Source organism: Aegilops tauschii, chromosome 6 (genome assembly GCF_002575655.3).
Source record: "Aegilops tauschii subsp. strangulata cultivar AL8/78 chromosome 6, Aet v6.0, whole genome shotgun sequence".
Classification (NCBI taxonomy): domain Eukaryota; kingdom Viridiplantae; phylum Streptophyta; class Magnoliopsida; order Poales; family Poaceae; genus Aegilops; species Aegilops tauschii.
Window position 1 is genome coordinate 209,339,777 of NC_053040.3, and position 14,897 is coordinate 209,354,673.

A 14,897-nucleotide genomic window follows, 5' to 3' on the forward strand; every position below is an offset into this window, starting at 1 on the left:
TACATAGTGTCAAACTATTCGAATAGCAGTGTCCACGGTCAAGGACAGTTGGGTGGTGCTGCTTAGACTATGTCCATATGTTTCTGACAAACAACACGGTTTGGTAATATTGTTGATGTGATTCATGAGGAAGTCACGATGAGCTTGAGCATGAGTTGTTCATAACTCTTTCTCGATGTTGATGTCTGTAACCTCCTGGTACTTGTTGCAGAAGCATTCATGTCCTTGACAAATGTTGATCATACTTGCATCAGAAAAACTAGCTTTCCGCAAAAATTCCAATTTAGTAGTAGAGCCTTGCATAATTATTCTGTTATTACTCTTGGGTTACTTGCGAGTACATTCAAAGTACTAATTGGCTTGCCACTGGTTATTTTATTGGCCAGGCATGAAAGAACATGATATAATGAAGAGTACCTTGGTGATGAACATGCGAGCTAGGACGCTTCCCAGTCAGAATGCCTGTAGGATTAAAGCAGATGGCATGGGTCCAAGTTGTCGACGAAGATTTCCGCTGCGATGATATACTCAATACCTGACCATAATGGTCATAATTTGTATAAACCGGTATGTATGGATGTCAGACTCTTGTTATTCAGCTTCTGTGTGTTCAGTGAGCATTGATCTTTAGGATCACTATACATGTGCATTCGGTGATCACGACTTACGAGTCGGGGTCCCCACCAAAATGGGGGGGGGTATGAGCCATAGAAAAGTTTGAATACAATAGGTATAATGCAAGAATAAAATAAGAATGGGTTTGCAACAGTACTTAAAGTAGTGATTTGCTTTGTTATACCAACGGATCTCACGAAGGTTTTGTTGAGTTTTGTGTGATTGAAGTTTTCAAGTTTTGGGTGAGATCACCATGGATGAAGGAATAATATTCATATTTGCAAAAGACTTTCGAAATGTCAATTTTTTTTGTGTTTGAATATATATTCTACATTTCAGATTTGCAAAAAAAAAAGTTGCATTATTTCGAAAATATCTTGTAATCTTGACTATGTACTATGTTCCTAAAGATTTGCCACTTCATCTACTACCCCTATAAAAGGAAGAGAGGGGACATATCCAAACAATCACATCTACCCATTATCAACATCTAATGGCTCTTAATCCTCCTGTGTTTAATGCTACCAACCACGCATTAAGCCTCTTCGATCCATCGATCGCTAAGCCGCCCCGCTGTTCCTCCCGCAGCCTCGCGCCGCCGTTTGCCGCAGGTGCCGCCTCGCCCTTCGCCGCCTCCCGCAGCCGCCGCCCGTCACCGGGCCCGTCGCACCAGGAGATGCCCCGCCGGCCCTTTGCCGCCTCCCGTAGCCACGCCCTTCGCCGCGGGTCGCCGCGCCCGTCGCCCCGGGAGCCGCCGCCTGCCGCCTCGCCCATCGCCCCAGGAGCCCGCCCCGCCGGCCCTCGCCGCCTTCCTTCACCGTGGGTCGTCGCCGCCGGAGCCGTCCTCTTCCTCTTCCCGGTGGCGTAATGCAGGTAAGTTTCTTTTACACTTTCAACCAAAGGGATTGAGCAACTAGGTGGTAACAGATGTGCAATATATCCTAAATATATTTGGACAGACTCATTAGTTTGATTGGTTTCGTCATCGAAATTATGTGAATGCTACTGTTCGCATAAACCTGTCTATACAGCCTATATGGAATCGTAGACTTTGTGTGCATGTACGAATTTCCTGGAGAGCCGCCATGGGCGCTCTGGTTGACACCACCTTCTTCACCTCTTCATTGGCAAGGAAAACATTCCACACATGGCTTGAGAAATGAGGACCCTCCCTATCCTTAAGAGGAATGTTTAATTGCAAGTACTATATCTTTCTTCCCGCCCAAATCTTGACAGATTTGGCCGCAAAATCATTCATCTCGAATACCTAAAACTGCAAGCATCAGAGAAAGCTAAGCATGATATTCAAAGAATATGCAACTTTCCTACATGATTTAGTTTCTATAATTTCCTATTGTTGTATAGGGGATTTTGTTCATGCATTTGGGTTTTATAGTCCTACGTTAGGGTTCTGCTTAGGGGATTTTGTTCATGCATGACCCACTATACAATAGGAATTGTTGAAAAATTCAGAAACAATAAAAGATTTCTACTTGGGTCACAATTACTCAAATATCATCCTTTTTATGTTTAACTATTTAATGATAAACAACCTACATGTAGTACTTTCTGGAGCAGCCTCCCCTTATACACTTATGACCTTCTATTCATAGATGATAGACTATGTTCCACAGCAGCCGGTATGAGCTTCAGGTATTCTGCTGATTCATAAGAGGTTCTCCTTGTGCAGATGATGAGGTCCTTGGAATGCTTCCTGTAGCACGGGGATTTCTTCACCATGGAGTTAATATATAATCTGAAATATAATATAAGAAGAAGGAAATGCATTTTGTTAAGTTTCCTCCACATTGTAGTTTGAATTAAGAAAACACATGTTTCGTTGTTTCAAGAGATTGAATCATGGGCTGTGATCAAACAATATATTTTGTGCAAGTTAATATCTTTCAAGATTCAAAATAAATATGTTTCAACACTCAAAAAAATTTACGGAAAAAAAGCATATGCGGCAAAACTGAATGACATTTATTTTGTTTGGGTGGCTATATAATTTGGACAGAATGGAAAACAAATTCAGTTTCCTCTTCCTCCCTAACAACGCATACTTTATTTCTACAGGTTCAGAACATTGCCACTCATCGGCATCTGCAGCATCTAAGATCATTTTCGTCACATATTCATATTTACTTGAGTTTGTGCTTACTTTGTTTGCAACATTTAAGAATTGAGCTTCTCAATATTGCATGAATATTGCATGACAACTCTGCATTCCTACTCGGCATCGTTTTGTCATTCTCATGATGTAGGATGTTCCTCATTTCTTTAACATGCCACAGATGAGGAATCATCGTCCGCATGCGTTACAATCAGGGGACTGTTCCCCATTTAAAGATCTGATGAATAGTGATGGATAACTAGCCGTACAGTTTTCCCTTTTTGTTTCATTTGCTCTAGGCTTCCTTTTTTTTAATTTTTCTTGGCTTTGTCTTGCTTTGTTTTCATTGGGTCGCTCTTATGATTCGTGTCATCTTAGCACCTCCTCCTAATTCAAATGCCATGCATTTTGCTGCTTACTCAAGAAAAAACTTAATTCTATAATGTTCCCAGGTTACTTTAAAATAGCACATAGCAAATAATTCCATTTAGTGCATCCGTAAGTTTCTGACATCACATGGTTGAAGGTTTATATCCTTGCGATCATTGTCATGAGCATACATTATTTTGAGCAAGACAAAGGTATTTGCAGTATAACTCAACTGTTGTGTTTTGACTGAATAATATGTATATATGATGCCGGCTCTATTTGGGAGGAGCTAAATTCTTCACCAGCAATACAGTAATCTTTTGTTTCCCTCATAATTTTGTTGAACCAGTCACTGAAGGACCAACTTCTTTTGCACCTCATAATTTTGTTGAACATCATAATATGTGTTTTACCTGGCCGACTTCATAATTTTGTTTCTTATATATGCAGGTTCATGATTCTGAAGTTAATTCCTTTCAGCTTCAAACTGAAATAATTCTTCTATGTTCCCGTACCATGGAGACGGGCACTAAACTTTCGAAAATAGTATGAAGTCAACCCTTTCTGTACAACCAATGACCCTATTTTTTGGGTAAATGTTTTCATTATTGCCTAATTGTGTGAGTGATTGACACTTTCTGGTTGTGCTAAATTTCAGTCCTACAAATTTTCTTTGAGTATGTTAAAATGGTGGAGCCATATCTCACTGGGATTTGTGCAGTAAACTATTTTTCTTTTCCATTCTTGCAAATGAGGTACATGATAGATCACATCTATGTAGAGTATTAGAGATCCAGGCCCCATGTTGTTGTCCAGAATTGAAACATTCAACAATACCAGTTTACGAAATATTGCCCCGAGGATTACACACAAGGAGTACCTCTCTGGATGATTGGTCCAGGCAGGCTACCCTTATGCTTGACGAGGAAACTACAACGCAATGGAACAAGTAAACATTAAAGGTGTTGTAGTTTAGGTGGCATCTTTTAGAAAGGGCGGAGCTAGTTTCTTACTTCTTTTTCCCGATGAGCATGTTAACCCTTGTGGGCAATTGTACATGGCATGTCCCTTCCTGATGTATGAGTTCAATTAAGGTTATATTCTTTTTGTACTCATGTTACTTATGATGATATTATGGTTTTGATAATGTGCAATTTACCCTATGCTTCTAGATGCATCCGCTTAATTAATCAAAAGAAATGATGTGTTTTGTGTTACATTGTTCCATCAATGGGATTGAGAGAGAGAGAGAGAGAGAGAGAGAGAGAGAGAGAGAGAGAGAGAGAGAGAGAGAGAGAGAGAAGGGAGGGAGGGAGGGATCCGCTTGGACTCGGCAACGGCGATGCTTCGCACCGTCACCTTCTTGGAGGCGTTGTTGTGGAGCCCAGGAGTCATCGATCGGGTCTCGTAGAGGTGTTAGCTTGTTCTAGGTTATTGTTGTATCTTTTGATCTGCTTTATAAATAGGGTCTCCTCACCACTCTAGTGTTCGGCCGTGTACTTTCGTGTGTTGTTTTATTTATAAAGTGGGGCGAAATCCTGTTTTGAGGAGGGAGGGAGGGAGAGAGCAGATTCGTTTGCAATAGTTTAACTATTATGTTTAGACTATTTTTCTATATACGTGAATTTTCATGTGCAAGCTTACTAGTATTTGTCAAATGCAATGGATGGTTGTAGTTGTAGGAGCTGGCATTCACCACTACGTGGTCCGAGGTTCAATTCATGGACAACGCAAATCGTTTTATCGCGCTGGCTGGCCAAAAGAAAAGAAAAACAAATAAGAGAACAAATAAAAGAACAACGCGAAAAAAACAAATAAAAAACGATTCGATGGGCTATATCAACGTTGACTTCTGTTGTCACAATTTAAATGTAAGATAATACCTCATATATATATGTGATATAGTTAGACCCTCATACGTCATAATTTATCCCTAATGATAACGCCCACACGTGTGGCAGTTTTGCAACTCGCCCACACGCGTGGATCATCGTTCATTCGAGTATGCACGAATCTTGACAAAATTTGGCAGAATTTGTATGCCACGTAGGAAGGGGCTGGTGTGTGGGCGTTCAACAGTTTCGTCCGGACGCCCGTTCCTCGCACGTTGAGGTCGCGGTTGCCTAGCAGACGTGCGGTGGAACTACCGTTACACCCGCACGCCGCGCACACGTATACTCTTTCCTTCCCCCGTACTGCAGTTTCCCCACCCTGCGCTTCTTTTGTTCCCATTTCCTCACGCCAACGCTCACATGCGGGAGCAACGGCAAGTTCTGGGCGGAGCTGAGGAGAGGGGGCGGCGGTGGTGGAAGAGTCGTGGGTCTTCATGGCCGTCGTTGCTGTTCAGGCAACCGGAATGTCGTCGCCGGAGCAGTCACCGTGCAGAGGTAAGGTACCGAAGCTTCTACTCGTCCCAATCCGCTTCCCCTGTTCCCGGTTCAGATGTTGCTCGAATCCTTCGAGATTCGGGTGGATTTCGTGGCGCTCGAGTGCTCCCCGTCAGCAGGGGGAGTCGCAAGTATGCCATTAGGCCGACATTACCTAGTTTTGTTGTTGCCACGATGGAAGTCACGTCGGCGAGGCTCACCCGTTCTGCACCGATCTCTATGATTTCAGAGATTAGACGTCTTCATGTCTAGGTTGCAGCCATTTTCTGCTATTTTTTGTTAGTTTGATGGTCTCGTAGGCAACAATTTCTCATTTTTAGGGGTGATGTTGTGATCGAAATCCGGTCCTAAGAGTAGAGTATGAACCCTAGATTTAGTTTTCTGCATTTCGGTTTGTAAGGTAATGGCAGTTAGGTATTCCATGGAAACTGACTGAATTGCCACGATGTTTCTGTGCAAAACGGCAACTTGAATCTACAGGTTTAGCTACAACTTGTCTACTAGATGGCAACTACCTTTTTGAATCCAAACTGTCAGTTGCCATGTTTTTGCACTGTGTTAGGGGTCATTTTTACCTACCGTGCTTGTGAGCAGACGACAACTACCTGTTTTGACACCAAGACTTTACTTGCCATGTTGTTTTGTGCGAACATGGCAACCTGAATCTGTTGGTTCAGATACAATTTTCCACTCTGTTTATTTTTAGTAGATGGTAACTGCTTATTGAACCCAAAACTGTCAGTTGCCATGTGGTCTATAGTGATATTGGGGAGTCAATTTACTACTGTGCTTTTAAGCAGACGACAACTACCTCTTTATAGCAGGACATTATTTGCCATGCATATTCTTTAGTATTTCTTTTTGGTAGCTGCATGTTTGTGCTTATGAGCACATGGCAACTCCCACTTTATCATAAGATATTATTTTCTATGCATTTCAAGTGTTACATGGCAATTCCCTTACTCCATTTTCAGTTTGTAGGTGGCAACCCCCTATTTTTACCCAACATATTTTCTTGGGTAAACATGGCAGTTTTGATTTGTCGTAGATGATATCCTTTGCCTTGTTACTTCATGCATCTTTTATTTTGCATTTTTTACTGTGTTTTCATTTGAACTTATGTGTACATGTTCTTACCATAGTATCATGCACTGGTACACCGAGGTGCTATACAAACGGTTTTTAACCCCTTTTCGCGACGACATTTGGAACCGTCGCCAAGTGAGCGACTGCGATAGGGGGTCATTCCCACACGACCCAAAAACCATTGGGGATAGGGAGCCATGATGCATACAGTTGTCCATATAAAATAGTTTATGATATCTCTAATATCTCAAATGCTCCATCCTTGCAACTCGTTTGTGCTCGCATTGCCATCGCAGTCGGCATTCTATGGTGCTACGTTTACGATGCGTGGCCCATCACAAACGGTTCATGATTATAGAACATGTATGATAAGCAGACAATCACACACATTCACTTTTCCCGAACCATATACGATAACTAATTAAGAAGATTAGCTAATCATCGTACGAGTGTCGGATAGGATTACGAAAAGTCGAACCATTGTAACATCATCATACATGATAACCAGCACACACGCTATTCTTTGGTGCAACGTTTACTATGCGTACCACATCAGAAACAGTTCATGGTTGAAAATCATGTACGATAAGGCAACTATCACAAACGTTTAGTTTGCCCACACCGTTTGTGATATTGTCTGACATCGCACATGCTTTGCAACCGGCAACTGTGTGCATGCTTGCACACGCTTGCACATGTTTGTGTTTTACGGACCGTGTGCGCCGTAACGGCCTTCAGAGCATAATTTCACTGTAATTTAATGGCTGCTAATCCAAATTGTACCGGATTTGAATTTGAAAGTATGCTATAGCTTTATTCATATCCATCAGGCTCAAACAACCAATGCATTATTACATAAGCACCGAATAAAGAATGATGAATCATAGTTGCATACTTGTACTATTAAAGACGGTAAAGAAAGAGAAGAAATACATTCTGGTTGCTGAACAAGGTGAAGCGGAATGTCCATATTGTGACCTCCTCCATGCAGAAGGCATGGACGACTCTAGTCCAACCCCTTGTGATGGTCGACCGCCCATCGTTCACTATCTTCATGAAAACATCTAGATAATCATCGTGTTTTGTTAGAAATGTTGTTGGTGCAATAACTGCATACCTTGTGTTTTGGAGATTATTGACAGAAACAGGTATGGACTAATTTGTTTGCTAGTGCACACAGAGAGAAAAGTCCATACACAACCGAAGAGAATGCTGTCTCCAATGCTGACTTCGAGGAACTTCACCGAAGCATATCTGCGCTGCAGAGAAGAACAAGCTATACTTGTTGAAGTAATAGAGTCAAGAAGATTAATGTGAAGAAATCAACCCCTCGAAATTTTTCTGCTGAGGCGAAGCTTTTGTTTCGGTATTGTCATCCAAAGAAATTGACTGTAGCGATTGAAGTCGAAGAAAAAGTGAAGACGTAGCATTCATTTCGTTTTTCTTCTTTCAGTCTTTCGAGTCATAGGACCTCCGTACTTTTAAGAGGGGTAAAGGTACTCGATGCATAGATCAGCTGTGATGCTTAGATACAACCTATGAAAGATGCGATAGAAATCTCTTTCTGCTCTGAGCAAATACTTGTCAGGAAGAGAGTGTGATCTTCTTTGCCGCAAGAGATTTGCCTCGGACCGAGGAGTTAGCATTTCTTGCTCCACAAGAAATGTTACCGTTGTGCTCAAATACGACCGTTGGAATCGTGTCGTTCGGCCATTGGCTGAGGCCGATGTCCAATTTGGTCATTTCCCATCTGGGAAGGCTGGGGCTATAAATAGCCACCCCTCTCCAACATTATCCGTTGGCTGCTCCACTTGAGATTTCTGAGAAGATTTATTTGAGCAACCCCTCTCCGAGTGATTTGAGTTTAAGATCCACCGAGATAAAACCAAGAGCCCAAACTTAGATAATGGTTTAGCATCACAGCAGTTCTGAGTGAGAGTTCTTGTACCTGTTACTCTTGAGAGCTGCGCACTCTCTAGACGGATAGGTTTGGCTTCGAGTGTTGAAGAGTTATTGTCTTCACCAAGCCCGATCTTCAGCAACCAAGAGTGATTGTGTTCGCGAAGGTCGACCAAAGGTTTGGAGATCGCCGACAAGGATCTACCACGAGTGAAATCAAACTGAGTCTGATTAGCTCTGTGTTGAAGGAGAATAGGGTGAAGAGAGTTTATCTTCTGTGTTAAATCACAGCCCCTCCAACGAGACGTAGCCCGTTGGCAGAAGGGTGAACTGGTCTACCGAATCTCTTGTAGCCATTGAGCACCACTGGTTATATCTACTCTACTGCATTTCATTCAGTAGTTTTCATACATGCTCTGTGCCGGTAGATTATCTTGTTCTATGGCCCTCATCCTGTGTATTTGTATTAATTTCTATCCTTATCCTCGTCTATATATCTTCGTTGCCAGTCTGTACCTTTTCTTTACTTGAGTAACCTTTCAGTAGCTTTCTCTCAGTTTCAGCTATGTTATGTCTCTTTTTGTTACACCTGTTCGCCTGCTGCATAACTGTCGGATTTTGGGCTCCACAAACCCTGGATAGATTCGAACTATGGGGTGCATGCGAAGAACTCAACCTCCCAAGTCAGCCTACTCGCCAATCTCACGGCCTAGCTCGATGAACTGTAAGGAAATGGGACGAGGCAGTTTGCCCAGGTTCGGGCCACCTTGCGGTTTAAAACCCTACTCCTTTGTGGTGGATTGGCCTCGAGGGGCTGAGGATGAACTAGTACAGTGGGAGAGCAACCTCAGGAGGAGGTGTGTTCTTGTGCTCGAGCGAGCTGGTGAGTGTGAGGATGGAATGAATGATCCGTCCCCGGGTCTGGTCCCCCTCTACGGTGGTGGCTAGGTTCTATTTATAGTGGCCTTGGTCCTCTTCCAAAATGAAGGCAGGAAGGGATCCCACAACAGCCAAATTCAAAGGGAGATAGCTATAACGTCTTATCCTAACAAAAGTAGTCTTCGCCTGCAAAGCCTCTGGCCGTGACGCCGTGGTGGGCTCGGCAATGACCTCTGTCCTGGCGGTCTTGGTCTTGTTGCACGGGAATGGAAACCTTTGGCTGATTCCTCGGGACTCCGCGCCTGCGCTTGCCTCCTAAGTACCAAAGAGGAAACTGCTGTCCTATGCCCGCTGGCGCCCGCCTGGCCTTGGTCGTCATGGCTCACGTCATCTGAACCTCACGAGGTGAGGGCTTGCATAGAAATCTCCACTCCTCAGGAGCCAGCCTGAGGAGGCAGCTCCTTCTGGAGGTCCTGGTGTCGCCCGTCTCACGAGGCTTGGCCCCTCGCAAGGGTCTTGAGTTGTTGGCGCTGGAGATGGGCCGTACCAGGCCGTCGTTGTAGCCACGCCGTGGGCCGCAGGCAGGCAAGTCTTGGTACCCCTGTTCCCAGAACGCCGACAGTAGTCCCCGGGCCCAAGGCGCGCTCGGACTTAGCTTCAAGGCAAGTGCAGAGCGCCACGGGCCCTAACCGCTTGTGGCCTTGGTCGACATGTGGCGATTGATGGGACGTGGGTGTCCCCGCTTCCCCACGCTGCCTCAGGAACCGTTTGACTTGACAAGAGCCTGCTGCATGCAGAGAAAGATCATCATGGTGTGGGATTGTGGGGGCCGACGATAGGCCTCCCTCCGGCTATAAATGAGGGGAGGGGCAGAGACCCCTTGCTCATCTCCATCCTCTCGCCGCCCGCTCTTCCTTCTTCTCCCTTGTCTCCCCGTCTCGTCGTAGAATCCATGGCGCCGACAAGGATGTTCTCCGCTGCCGAAAAGGGGAAGGCCCCCAAGGAGGGGCCGGGTTCACTGCCGCCCAAGAGAGGCCGAGGCCGCCCCCGCAAGTATGTTGCGACCCCGGTGGTGGCTCCTCGGGGGCGCAAACGCACCCCTTCGGGGGCCGGCGTTGCTTTGGGCAGCCGCGGCGACGCTTCCTCTCATGGTGGGAGCCGTCAAGGACGGGGCAGCCCCTGTGATGAGGGGAGGCGTGCCGTGGTCGCCCGGCCTCCTCGGATGCGCTTCCACTCCGCGGACGCGTTCCCGGAGTTCATCGTGTGGTCGGAGAGGCCTGCTGGCACCTGGCTCCCGCTCTCGTGCTTTTTCAGGAGCGAGCTGCCGCCCACGGGTCTTGACGGCCTCTGGCTGCAGGCTGACGGCTGCTGCAGCAAGGCCTCATGGGTCGGGGTCGAGGTCACCGCCGCAGGCGACCTGTCCTTGGCCTGCGGTTGGCAGTCGTTTGCCCGCGCGCGGGGCCTGAGCGGGAGGTGCACCCACTAGTTCAGGTATGACGGCCTTGCGACTATATGCGAGGGTGTTCAGGGAGGACGGCCGCCGTGCGGGGTGCTGCCCGGAAGACGGCAATGACAACGACGAGCTTGCCCTTGGCGACGGCCGCAGCGACGATGAGGGTGAGCTTGCCCTTGGCGACGACCGTGCTTCCTCCTGCGCCGGCGGCTCCTCCTCCGGCGAGAGCACCAGCAGCGGCGGCTACGACCGACCACCCCGCCGCCAGGCTCGGATCGAGGGAGGCGACAAGCCGTCTCGCCGCCGTGCTTCAGTGAAGCGGGAGGAAGACTCAAGCTGAGCTCGGGCACCGCTGGAGCCTGGCCTCGGGAGCTGCCGCAGCCGTGCGGCCTAATTTTGTTTAACCTTTCCTTTGTCCTGCATTTGAAAAAGGTAGGGGGCTCCGCTGGGGTGTGTAATGAACCAAGGCACTTATGCCACTATGTTATGTTTATTATTTTGATATTGTGCCATGGTACCCATGTTCCGAGTAGGTGCGGTTAGGGTGACTTAGCTCGATAGGCTTGTGGCAGTTTCCCGCCTCGCGAGGGCGCGCCTTTCCAGCAGCATCTGGTGAGGTTCCCTTCCTGACGACTCAGGAGCTGCCGGGCCTCAGGAGACCTTGTATAGATGCAGGGTTATTTAAAAACCTGACGGGGTGTCTCATCCTTCCTCGCGCGAGCCCCCGTGTGTGGGTTGGTTGTGGCTAGCACACCGCATCGCACTGCTTAGAGGCACGGACTTAGGAGGGTGCGCAAACCCATGAGCTCATTCGAGAGCGCCTCGCGAGGAATAAGGAAGATGAAGCTCTAGGGCAACGGGCTTCGGCGAGGTGTGTTTGCGGCACGGGTGAGCCCAAGCGTACACACCGCGTCGCACTGCCCAGAGGCACAGACTTAGGAGGGTGCACACGTCCATGAGCTCATTCGAGAGTGCCTCGCGAGGATTAAGGAAGCTGAAGCTCTAGGGCAACGGGCTTCGGAGAGGTGTGTTTGCGACGCGGCCGAGCCCAAGCGTACACACCTGCCTAGCCCCCGTGCGCGGGGCGCGCGAGGAGGAGCGACGGGCAACTGCCGCTCTTCCTGGGACAAGACTGGAGAGGCGAGTGAAGCAAGAGGAGAAAAATTCCAGCTCTGGCAAACGAGAAACGTGAAAACTACAAATTCCATTAGGAAGTTGCAAACTAGCTACAGAAAGCAAGCAAAATAATAGCCGCATCTGGCACCTAGACTAGTCTTCTCACCAGTGCGGAGCTAAGTGCTGCCACTAGGATGTGGGTGGGAGCACTTGTGAGGCTTGCGGGCGGCACTCAGGAGACTCCGGGGCATGTACAACCCCAACTCATTATTACGTGAGAGGGTCACGAGCGGAGACCTTCACAGGCACGGGGCCTTGCTTCATGGGTACAACTTCCGGAGGTGCTGGATGTTCCAGGCATTCTAGATGGGGATCCCGTCCTGTGTCTCCAGGCACGCGGTGCCAGGCCTGGAGACACGGGTGATCCTATACCGGCCCTCCCACATGGGCGAGAGCTTGTGCAGCCCTTCCCTAGAGAGAACCCGCCTCACCACGATATCACCCACCTCGAGCGTCCTGGAGCGGACGCTGCAGCAGTGGTACCGCCGTAGCGCCTACTGGTACCTTGCCGCTCAGAGCGAGGCTTGACGGCGGCGTTCCTCCCCCAGCACGAGGTCCATCCCCCGCGTGGTGTCCTAGCGCACCTCGTCAAATGCCAAGACCTGTGTGGGGCAATGCTTGACCTCGTGAGGGAGAACCGCTTTTGCTCCAAAGACGAGGAAGAACGGAGTCTCGCCCGTCGGCTTGGTTGCGGTGGTGCGGATGGACCGCAGCACGGACTGGAGCTCATCGAGCCAGCCCCTGCCGCAAGCCTCGAGCTTCTTCTTGAAGGTCCTTGCCTTGAGACCTCTCAGGACCTCTGCATTGGTGCGCTTGGCCTGGCCATTGCTCCTGGGGTGTGCCACCGAAGCGTAGCATATCCGTGTTCCAAGGTTAGCACAGTATGTTTTCAAAAGGTTGCTGGTGGACTGTGAGCCATTGTCGGTGATGATGCGATTAGGAACCCTGAACCAGCTCACGAGGCCCTTGATGAACTTGATGGCTGAGCCGGCCGGGATGGTGCGGACGGCATCCACCTCCGCCCACTTGGTGGACTTGTCGATGGCGACGTAGAGGTAGCGATAGCCCCCGGGCGCTCGAGGGAATGGCCCCAAGATGTCTAGCCCCCAGACCACGAACGGCCATGAGAGCGGGGTGGTCTGGAGGCCCTGAGCGGGCTGATGGATCTTCTTCGCGTGGAACTGACAGGCTTCACAGGATCTTACCAGCTCGGTGGCATCAGTGAGCACCGTGGGCCAGTAAAATCCGCTGCGGAATGCCTTGCCCACGAGGGTGCGTGATGAAGAGTGATGCCCGCAGTCCCCACCATGTATGTCGGCTAGTAGTTCACATCCCTGCTCCTTGGAGATGCACCGTAAAGAAACGTCGTTTGGATGCCTCCAGTAGAGCTCACTGTCCTGGATGCAGTATGCAGTGGCCTGGCGAGCCACGCGCTCCGCATCTTCCTCCTTCTCCGGTAGGGTGCCCTGAAGCAGGTATGTCTTGAACTTCTCAGTTCAGCACCCCTCTTGAGGCTCGAGCGGGAGGAGGAGGCAGGCTCCGGAGGTTGGGCCACAAGCTGGGGCACCCGACAGGGGAGCCCGGGGGAGATCCTCCTGGGGTGGTGCCGACTCCGCAGCGGGGGGAGCTGCCGATGACTTGAAGAGCCGCTCCTCGAAGACGCCAGGCTCCTAAGGCAGACAGCGGGAGACCCTCTTGGCGATGTCGTCCGCCTTTTTGTTTGTGCCTCGCGGCACATGCTACAATTCTAAGCCCAAGAGTCATTTCTCAATCTTGCGTACCTCCTCGAGGTATGCCTCCATGTGCTCGTATTTAGGCTTGTACTCTTTGTTGGAGAAGTTGACCAGGAGCTGCGAGTCACCCCTGATTGTGAGGCGCCTGACCCCCAGAGCCACGATGGCTTTGAGTCCGGCGATTAGCCCTCATACTATGTGATGTTGTTGGAGAGCTTCTCGCCCTTCTAGAAGCAGAGCTGCACGGCGTAGTAGAGCTAGTCCTTGGTGGGCGAAATGAGCACTGCTCCAGCCCCCGCACCCTGGCATGCGAACGCGCCGTCGAAGTACATGACCCATCCTTCTGGTGCCTCATCTCCGGGCAGGAGAGGGCGGTCCTCGCATACTTCACAGCCGGGGACGTCAGTCCATTCTGCCATGAAATCTGCGAGGGTCGCGCCTTTGATGACTCTAGTGGTGCTGAACTCCAGCTGGAACGCTTGCAGCTCGATGCTCCACTCTGCGACCCTTCCCGCAGTGTTGGGGCTCCGGAGCACCCTCTCCAGTCGGTAAGCCGAGACAACCTTGATGGGTGGCCCTGGAAGTAGTGGCGCAGCTTCCGGGAGGCGAGGAGGAGCCCGAGCAAGAGCCTTTGTGGCATGGGATAGCGTGCTCACGCCTCACGTAGCACCGTGCTGATGAAGTACACGTGTTGCTCGACGAGGGAGGTGGCATCGATGAGGTCTTGCACCTCCTGAGTCTGTGGGCCCTCAGGGGCCTTGTCGTCTGTGGTGACAGCCGTGGCCTCAGGAGCACCGTCCTTAGGAGCCCCATTGCCTGGGGGTTGGCCGAGGTCTCAGGAGCGTCGTCGACTGGTGGGGCGGCCGGGGCCTTTGGAGCGCCGTCCTGAGATCAAGGCACCCCATTTGGTGACGGGGTGCTCTGTCGTGAGCCTTTGGTCGGGCGCTCTCCCTCACCGCCACCAGCGCGCGCTGGTAGAGTGAGGCGTGGCGGCCAGGTAGAGTACCAAGGGCTCAAGGGGACGTGGTGCTACCATCACCGGCGGGCTGGTGAGGTACCTCTTGAGAGCTTGGAAGGCCGCGTCAGCCTCCGGAGTCCACTCGAACGGTCCTTTCTTTTTCATCAGCTTGAAGAACGGGAGGGCGCGCTCTCCCAGCTTGGAGATGAAGCGCCCTAGCGAGGTCACA

General features: G+C 49.4%; 1 long non-coding RNA gene across 1 annotated transcript; it reads left to right on the forward strand.

Annotated features, from left to right (window-relative positions):
- The first annotated feature begins 1,099 nt into the window (after positions 1-1,099).
- Positions 1,100-4,217, forward strand: LOC120966377 (uncharacterized). Its single transcript, XR_005759931.3, has 2 exons — positions 1,100-1,488; positions 3,548-4,217. It is a non-coding gene; the product is annotated as an uncharacterized lncRNA (long non-coding RNA).
- The last annotated feature ends 10,680 nt before the right edge of the window (positions 4,218-14,897 follow it).